This window comes from Aulonocara stuartgranti, assembly GCF_965226115.1.
Source record: "Aulonocara stuartgranti genome assembly, chromosome: 14".
NCBI classification, from domain to species: Eukaryota; Metazoa; Chordata; class Actinopteri; order Cichliformes; family Cichlidae; genus Aulonocara; species Aulonocara stuartgranti.
In genome coordinates, this window is record NC_138950.1 from 29,949,580 (window position 1) to 29,960,309 (window position 10,730).

The window sequence follows — 10,730 nt, forward strand, 5'->3', positions numbered from 1 at the left end:
ACCTGAGTTTAAGTGAAGTTATAGAAAGTGGGAGGAATCCTGAGTTTTAAACACAGAACTGGAAGTTTGTTCCTTCTTTTGTTTCTCTCTATCTACGCCCTTGAGACAGTCTTTTTTCCTTTTGTTTCAAAAATAGCTTTATTTTTAGTAGTGTCAGTTTGTGTTTTTTAGTTTTCCTCTTCAAGGCTCTCAGTTGGGCTCCTTGGCTCCACTCTGACAGTCATACTACATTCCTATTTGAGACGAAAGATCAAGACAAAATGAGAAAATAAATAACAATCAGCTGACAGTCTGTAAAGATTTGCTATGAAGTGGTGGTACAAAGTGGGTGTAGGAGAAAACCAGTGGTCCACTTAACCACACATTCAGTAGCCCCACTCGTTAAAAGAGTGCCAGTGTCAAATTTTAGCTTGGTCAGTCTTTGTACTTTGTCCAAACATTTGATTGTATAATTAATTGATTTGTCAAATAAAATGTTTTGTGTTCTAAATGTTCTAACTTTGTGACATTTGGATTGGTACTGGATCATAAAAATGAAAGCAGTGACAGTAATAAAGTGGTAGAGAAGCAAACTTATGTGAGTATATTAAGAGAGAAAATTAGATCAGCACTCTGCTAAAATGAGTGTTTTTCATCAAAGAGAGAAGATGAAATCAGACCTCGAGTGAAGTGAAGGCAGTTAGGAGAGGGAAGATGTGAGAGAGGTGTGTCTCTGCAGGAAATGCGATTTTGCTCTCTATTTGTGTGGGTGACAGGTCTTAGTGTCTCCCAAAGAGAGACACAGTTTAGGTTCCAGGAAGATGAAATACAAATTTTTTAGACAGTGGTTATGACAGTGGTGACTTACTTTCATACACTTCTGACTCGCTCCAGTCATTTATCTTTCTCCAGTATCTCTGCCACCCCTCAGTTCAGCTGAAATCAGATCAGAAACACAATATGAAATGTTGAAACTCAAAAATGTTATTATGTCAAAAGAAATATGTTTGTGTTGTGTGTGTGTGTTTCTTGTAGTATAAAAATGTGACTGACTGTTAGGAGCAATTGTTGAGCACTAACTACAGGCACTGACGACAGAAACAATGTCTAGACGGAACAGGAATCACAGTGGAGATTAGGGCCGGGCCATATTATACCGTTCACGGTAATACCGGTATAATGTTAGGCAACGATAGGAAAATGAAATATCGCGATAGAATATGAGTAAAACGCGCATGCGCAGTGCCTTTGTTTTCATACGCACATGGCCGATTGTTGAGTGAAACGGATGAACCAGAATTGGTTTGTAAAAATGGTACAACTTCAGTGATGTGGAACTGGTTTGGTGTTTGTCCACAAAGCACATTTTTTTGCAGAACATGCAAGCGGCCGTCGGACTAAGATGCCCTTAAATCTGGGAGTAATCTGGGTCCTAAACTCCGTCTTTTTCAGGTCAAACGAACACTGCAGCATCACTAAGAGTTAAAAACTGTCTAAATTCTTTCATCTTTAATAAAACGATCAGCATTGCTGCTTTACCAGGTGTAACTATGAAGTTTAACTTCCAGGCATCCATGAAAACAAAATGTATTACATTTAACGGAGTTAGAAGCTAGCAGGAAGCTAGCGGAAGTTAGCTCGCTAGTTACCTAAGCATGATATTGCATGTTCTGACTGAGAGATTTCTGAAAAAAATCAAACGTACAGCTCTGCTATCACTTCCAACATAAATGAACACAGGAAACTAAACAGCAGTGATGTTTGTAGGGTTACTGAAGTTGGGCTAGCTGGTATATAATGATGTGCTACGTGATCGCTAGCGACACAGCTATGTTAGCATAACATAAACAGTGAAGCTGGAGGACGAACACTAACACTTTTCCACTTATAAAAGTTAACGTGAAGGTTCCTCATGGTTAGAGACAAATGCAATCGCATGGCAGGATGCTGTAAAAGGACCAATCTTCAGTCAGGAGAACAACTGAGATAATCCATCCACAATACGAGGTTAGTCATTAATATACTGCAACAACATGGGAATAGAGCCGCTGCCAGAGAATTCAACATTAATGAATCAATGGTACAGAAGTGGAGGAAGCAAGAAGAATGAGTTTAATAAAGTTTGATTTATCTGACTGCTTTGTTTCGCTTAATGTGCCTTATAATCCCGTGCACCTTATGGTCCGAAAAATACGTACTGCACACTGCAGTTTAATGTTGCAAAGCACCTCTTTTTAACTTCAGTGGATATTATACATGGTTATGCTCAGTATATGTCAGTCCATTTCTACTGGAAATGCCTTTTGGTTAAACTTTCAGCAAGGAATTTGCATTTGCACTGTTACATTTTTATAAAGCTTTAATGTACATAAAAACCAGCTTCTTGTTTAAGTGAAAATAAATGGAAGGTTGTCTTTTTGCGCTAGTAATGTTGTGGAGTTGTATTTTGTCATGCATCAATTATATCGTCAGTTATATCGTTATCGCAAATTTTCAAATATATATCGTGATAAATATTTTTGGCCATATCGCCCTGCTCTAGTGGAGATGAAATGATATCTGAACATGTAAAATAAACACTAGTCACACAGGCCTAGAGACTGATCAGTGACCCTTTGGCAACCACTGATCCCTACCAGTAGATCGGCCTATAACAACCACTTGCTAACTCGTCGGGGAAGATACGTTTTTCCCTAACAGCTACGTGGTTGCTGAGTGGTCTCCAGGCCTGTGTCCTAACGTGCTTCATCTTTACATTGAATATGTTATTTGGAAGTCTGCCCCGGGAGGAGGCCCCGGAGAAATCTTTCTCGGCTGGCCTGGGAACGCTTTGGTGTTCCCCTGGACAAGCTGGAGGAGGTGGCTGGGGAGAGGGAGGTCTGGGCTTCACTGATTGGGCTGCTGTGCCCGCGACCCGGCCCTGGATAAGCTGAAGAAAATGGATGGATGGGTGAATGGATGGATGTTATTTGGAAGTATTTAAGTGGGGCTGTCAACAGATTTAAAAAAAAAAACAACGAACGAATTAATCGCTCAATTTTCTGTAAGTCAAAGTGCTAGCAGCATCCCCGGTTAACGCATGCTTCGCGTCAATGTGATGTTTTAAGCTGGAAGAGCTTCGGTGAAAAGAAAATTCTTTGCACAATGTGCATAGCACTCTACAGTATGTCAGTTGACTGTTCCCTCTTGTTATTTTTTTAATACTAAAATTTCCCATCGAGAAGGCCAATGTGCGTTTATCATCTCCCATGTTGAGTTGATTGGTTCAGCTGCCCGGCACTACCAGCTCAACTGCCCATTTGCGCATGTGCGAAGGTAACTCTACTTGGACAAACTGCCCGAAATGCGTTGACAGAAACATTTCAGGGATTTTGAGTCATTCTGCACTCCAGATGGGTTAATTGCATAAAATGTTTCAATTGTGTCGACCGTGATGGCTGATTAATTTGCGTTAACACATTAAATTTGACAGCACTATATTAAAGCAGAGTTGCAAATTCATGTTGGAGAATTGTACATCTTTTCTCTGTCAGGATACGTAAAAAACTGATCATTTGCGTAAGTCCAAAATATATTTCTTGTAAGTTTAGTATTTTCTTTCCCTACAAATCGGTATTGAGCCATGATTATGGTTTGATTGCGCACATTTATGTGACTAGGTCACATAGATGGTATGCTCAGAATATACACCAGAGAAAGGTTATTGGTGGCTCCAATATTTTTTGATAAAAATGCCTCAGTCAGTATAATGGCTCTCTCTCTCTCACCTCAGAGAGGGAAAAGGGGAAATTTGGAGCCTGGACTGTGAAATGAATACACTTTCTGTCATTTTCTGTGTGCAGTGGGCTAAAAATGTCTGTAATGACAAAACCACCACACTGGGCGTCAGAGTAAGAAAATTGTTGAATGTCAGCAATCTGAACTCATTCTTATATACATTATTGAAGCCAAACGCCCTTAGATATAATAAAATCTTCCACAGCCTTCTCTCTCTTCTTTAAAGTTTCTTTTTATATATACTTCTTCTTTTAAATCACTGTAATTTTGCAGCCTTTATGTGTTCCAAGGAAGGTCAACCATAGAATTACACCTACATCTAAAATACAAGGGGATTAGATATTATCTGGAGCAGTCTTCTCTTTTTTGTAAGACTTGAGCACTAATATCTCACTAATACTAACTATTAAGTATTTTACCTAGTCTGAGCTATCGTTAACAAAATAATATCTGCCCTTAAAATGTCCTCCACTTTCTTTCAGCAAAAAAGTAAACCACATATTTTCACTCAGTACATGTAAGACAAAAGTATTGTGTCTGGATTGTTTTTTCCTGGAAGTATTTCCAATGCTTTGCTATTCATGGCATTTTGCAGAGGCCATTCACAGGAAGAAGAGAAAAATTAGGTTGAAACTATACTCAACATAAAGTGCACCCATCCATCTATCTGCTTCAGACCACACAAGTGTATCGTTTGGGGTGTAATGCTGGGAAGAGGACACAAAACAGAGACCACAGCTCTTCCAAATGACCCCAAACTCATCTGCACTCAGTAGGGTCCCCAGCAGTACACCTACTAAGCTAAGAGACTGAGATTACCGAAAAGCACCACTGAACGACACAGGAAATCATTCCTGCCTGTGGCCATCTCCCTGTACAACGCATCCACTTAACACACTGTTTGCTGCTACAGCTACACATGTTTCTTTTCCAAATATTTATTTATAAGTGACTTATGTATGTATGTATGTATATATATGTATATATTGTACTATTCTTAGTTAGCGTATTGTCTGTCTTGTCTTAATGTTGGTTTAAAATGGAGCACTGTAACAAAAAATAATTTCCCCCAGGGATCAATAAAGTATTCTGATTCTGATTCTGATTCTAATCAACTGAATAGCAGTCAAGATAGATTTATTAGTAAGATGCACTGCTCTGGTTCTGCACATTCTAATGAGTTTACTCCATATGTTTTAGTAGCCTGTTTCATGACTCAATGGTGGGTGCAGCATGTTGAACAGATCTGGCAATTGTCTGCTGGTTAATCTTAAAGTACAGCGGAACCCCGACTTATGAAATTAATTTGTTCCAGAGGGTCTTTCGTAAGTCAAAATTTTTGTCAGTCGAAGCACATTTTCCATCGTCTTTTGAGTGAGGCGATGCTGGCTGAAGACGAAGTTCTTGGTGGAGGCTGAAGAAAGCATATGCATGCATGCACACATACATACATACGTACGTATGTGTACATGTTCATAACATTATGGAATTTAATTCTAAACATTAAAAACTAAAACTTACATTTACGTTAATTAATGTACGTACACTGTGCAATGATATTTTTTAACATTTTTTTTAAACTCGCTTATATTTATGCCTTATGCCGGCCCCATTATGAATGAACGATAGGCTAATTGCAAACGAAAAGCACACGAAATGGCGCACTGCAACAACAATACGTCTTTCACGTGGAACAGCGAAACGCATTTCGCAAACAGATTTCGTTACACGGGCATTTTGTCGTACCACGGGCAAAAATATTGCCGTTAAGTGCCTTAAATGGGGTCTTCCACTGTATATTATCTCTTCTCTCCTTCTCACTGGTTTCATCTTGTGATGAAAACCTGGAGAGTCTTGATTGATAGACCCCAGCAGATGAGATGAAAAAGGGAGAATAAAAATATGCTGCATTGTTTTGAAATCATTTTTAAATGTTTGTAAATGTGGTGAGGTGAGCATTTCTGACTATGGCATCAGGTTTTAAGCATACTTCAAAGGCCTGTGTTCAGTGGAGCCAAACATCTAATCATCTGTAAACTAAATTCAAGTACCTTGAAAATGTATTCAACAGGCATATCATAAACTCTTGTAAGTCATGATCATGGCTGATAATTTTGATTGTAACAGAGAGCCAAGTTAATGTTTTGACCAACTGGAGATAATTGATGTGAATTTTAGGAGCAGGACATCCGATTCCCCCTCTTCTGGTTTTAGGTCTATAAATGTCTCGACTCAGATATCAGTTGATACTAAACTTAATTTGGATCTCAGATACTCCTTTGCAACAATATCAGTACAAACTGTCCAGTCTTTGCCTCCTCGGTCCAACACCGCGCCGCTGCGAACAGACAAACATTTATCTATTAACAACTTACCCGATAGCCACATTAGCCAACATAGCAGCTGTTGGACTGTAGTTAGATAAAAGATGAATAATGCTTGCAGACTGAGTTAGGTATTTTGTTGTTTGTTATGTCCTTTGTTTATTAATAGGATTTAAAATATATTCTACCTTCATGATCTGTAATGAAGTGATCAAATTAATTTTTAACATGAATCAAATCTGAACTTAATTTTGAATACTTCTCTTTTCATGGTATTTTAAATGGTAGCGAGTATCTAGTATTTTCTTGGTTATTGGTATAGAGTTTGAAATTCTAGAATTATGACACCTTAACTCCTACCCGTTTCTTCTTTCTTTACTCCTGAACTAACAACTAATTTCAATGGTGACAGGTGCTCAATATTTTTAACCACACCAATTGTGAAATAATCAGCACATAGGAGTTAAAATATCACGCAAACATGTATTGTTGTAAGAATTGTCCCTTTGGTGAAAAATAATGAACACAATAAGCATGCATTTCTGCGTTGTAAAATGTAAGAATGAGCTGTCTATCTAAATGAATTCTGACATCGTCTACTAAACTAAAACTGGCACATACACTTGTTCTCCAATGCAATTTACAGCTGGTTTGGTACCATGACATCTGTGACTCCATCTACACCAATATTCTCTCACACTACTGAATACACCAACACTTTCTGCTCCACTGAGACAGCAGATGGATACAATCTGAAGAAGAGGAGACAGTTTGATAGTTTTCTCTATGGACAAGTGTGTGTGTGTGTGTGTGTGTGTGTGTGTGTGTGTGTGTGTGTGTGTGTGTGTGTGTGTGCAAGACTCCTACAGTATCAGTATCTTGAATAGTAGCTGAAAGAGTATTGTTTTCTTTATTACACTATAGTAATACAGTAATTATTCACATTTTCTTCATCTGTCAATGCACATTAATCTAATGACTAATACCATCTTTCAAATTCCATGTGATATATTGTAGTGACAGAATTGGGGCATTGTACATTTCTGACTGCAGTAAATTAAGACTGAGGGATGAAGGCGTTTGTAAAGTCTCACTGTCATGTTTTTTTATTCTACGACTTCATTTAAAGTGACACTGGGTTTCTGTTTTCATTTTAAGATGGGATGATCTGACAAATAATGATGAGCAGCACCACCAGCAGTGAATCCTAAGGTTCCTCTCAGTCACATGGTATTTGACAGCAGCCTGTCAGCTGATATCCAAGCTAATAATGAATCATACTACATGCCACCTATATTGTTATCAATTTTCTAATAGTATTAATAATGATAGTAGTAGTTAGTTCATGTTAATTATGTTCATCATGAATTAACTCTTAAGGTTGGTTCTATGAAGAGCTGTAGGACCTGCTGCTGCTGTTCATTGTTGTTCAGTTCATTGCTTGAGCAGCAGCTGTGATCTCCTGTATTATGCATTGAGTGATAGATATATGAGTTAAAGAGTTAAAGATATAGAAAACTGTCATGTCATCATACAGATAATGTTTTGGATGGCAGTCCAAGTAAAGATTGTTTTTTTGTTTTTTTTTTCGTTGTCAGTATCTAACAAAACTTTGGATTTTCAATGAACTTACTCTGGTCACTGACATGGGAAAACTGATTAATTCATTAAAAGGTTTCATACAAAATATTAATATAGTTTGAGAGCCTGATTTACTATGCTACTATAGATTTTTGACCTAGACAGGTAAATGTCAACTACCTGAGCCTCACTCACAGTTTTACAGTATATGCAGTAAGGATACACTGAGAAGTTTGGTTAAACCTGTTACAGTAAGACAGACAAATAGAAAATAGTGGGTGTTTAATCTTGCCATCATATATTTCAATTCTCTCTTATAGCTCTACTCTCAGTCTGTCTACTGACAGAGCCAGGAAGCTGGAGTTGCTATTGGGTTATTTTTCATTGTGGCACAACTGCAGATATTATTTGTCATTTCTTTTGTAAAAGAGGCCTTTCTTTTTACATAAAGCAAGGTGCTTTATGTAAAAAATCTAAATATGTGTACTTTAGCAACATTAGAAATTTACACTAAGTGTATTGCATGATGCTAAAGAAAACTACCCATTTCAAGGACGTCTAAGGCATAATCATCTACAGTGGTGTCAAAAAGTGTTTGCCCCCTTCCGGATTTCATATTTTTTGTATGTTTGTCACACTTGTAACAAATGTTTCAGATCCTTAAACAAATTCACATATAAGACAAAGATAACACAAGTAAACATAAAATGCAGTTTCTAAATGAAGGGGTTTATTATTAAGGGGGAAAAAAATCCAAACCTACATGGCCCTGTGTGGGAAAAGTGATCATATATAAGCTGAAGCACACTTGAGTTCTGCAGCAGAATAATGATCCACTTCTTAATGGCTTAAGAAAAGCTAAAAACGTGGCTTAGTCAAAGTCCTGATCTGAACTCGATTGAGATGAGATGCTGCGGCATGACCTTAAAAAGGCGGTTCGTGCTCGACAACCCTACAGTGTGGCTGAATTACAACAATTATGCAAATATGAGTTGGCCAAAATTCCTCCAGTGTTGTAAAAGACTCATTTCCAGTTATCGCAAACACTTGTAGGTTTGGAGTTTTTTCTCCCTAAATAACCAACACCTTCATTTATAAACTGCATTTTGTGTTTACTTGTGTTATCCTTGTCTAATTTTTTTTAAATTTATTTGATGATCCGAAACATTTAAGTGTGACAAACATACAAAAAAAAAGGAAATCAGGAAAGGGGCAAGCACTTATTCACACCACTGTAAATATACAGTGTGTATGTCTTATTTTTCTTCTGGAACTATACTGCTTTCCCCTTTTTTGTTGATGTTTTGCATGTTAACACCACAAACTATGTGGTGTTAACTTGTACATCATTTTGCATTTGTGACAATCATGGTGACAATATAGGATCAAGTGAATAAGGTCCCAGTTGCTCTGGCATAGAGACTGGTCTGTTAGCATCTCACAATCACTGTTGTGAAGGCTGCTGGAGGTTGATGGCAGTCGCTTGGAAAATGATTGCTAAAGCCACAGTCACACAGAAACTACAGACCAGTCAGTGAGCCTGCACTTCCGTTCACCAGCAACCACCTGTCATTAGGGAAAAATGTGTATTTCCCACCGCGTTGGCAAAACCTCCTTGTGATTGGTTTAGTTACTAGTATGTTGCTGCAGTTGTCATTTTTAGTTTGCAGTGAATACACTGGTCAGCTACTCTTCTTGCTTTAGTGAAATGGAAAAGCACAGTACAAACCACAAATGGAGACCATTTGCCTTCATAATAAAAACTGTCTTGTAAAATATTTTGGCTGTAGCACCAAGACACAACTTTTTCTCAATTTTTGGATTGCAGTGCACTTTTCAAGTTGTCCTACTGCTGGGCTAGTAGTTATCAATTATTTACATAAAAATCTACGGGCAACATTGGGAATCTGCTATCAACCAAAACACTCACTAGGAGGCTTTTGCTACAGCAACTTCTTTGCATCAAGTTTCACCCAATGAGAACCAGCAACCTCCAGTAACCACTAGAAGAGGAATACATGTTTTTTTCCCTTAGCAACTGGTGGTTGTATCACATCCAGTATGACATTTCTGCACAGCATGCACATGATTTATTGTGAGAAACTTCAACTGCTCTCTTCACAACATGGACATATCAAAAGAGATAGGGAACAGCATGCTTGTAATATAACGTTATTTCATACAAATGCTAATAAGATATAATAAAATGTACCTTTTGACAATTCATTTGGAACATTGCCACAGTGGAAAACATCCTTCTTCATTGTAAAGCAGAGGCAGATAGATGCCGAAACCATTTTTGTACCAGACTGAAAACTGGGTAATTTCTGCAGTAAATTTCAACATTTTTATGGAATCTGTGGTTATTGACTCACCGTGGACCCAGCCTCTTGTGTTCGTTCAACAATTGCACATCCACATTGACATTCCACATTTTTCCTGCTATAATTGTTTGGTTTTCACATTTTTGCTTTACTCTCTACATTCTAGACTGAAGATTGTTGCATCTTTCAAAACATTGTAACAGACTGGAAAAAAAAAAGCCTTACATGTTGTAGTTGCCACACTAAGCAAAAAAATGCTAACAGGTCTTTGTGCGTTGGAAGAAGTGGACAGACAGAGGTTTGCAGGGATCACTGTATTGTCGTCTAAGGCTTAGAGATTTGTGTGCTTAAAGGTTAGAGGGCTTGAGACACAAAGTCATTAGCTATTTGCAGAGTGTCCCTGGAGAGTAAAGTGCTGTCATCAAAAGGATGCCAAGAAAAGGGAAAACCAAACTGTCAAGGATGTGCTGAGGAGTGCACGATTAAATGTCATATGGGTGGAAGAACAATGTACTGTAGATGTTAAACTATGGAGGCTGTCAAATGGCTAAACTGCTTCATTGATTTGCAGCAGACAAAAACAAACAAAAACAAACAAACAAGCAAAGAAATGGATATATAGATGTCAACTGCATATAAATGTCCAGCATACATGCACTTAACAAGGCATCTGGGCTTTATATGAAAACCAGAACCTCAAAACCTCATAAAAATAAAGAAAAAATAAATAAATAAGAAAACAAAT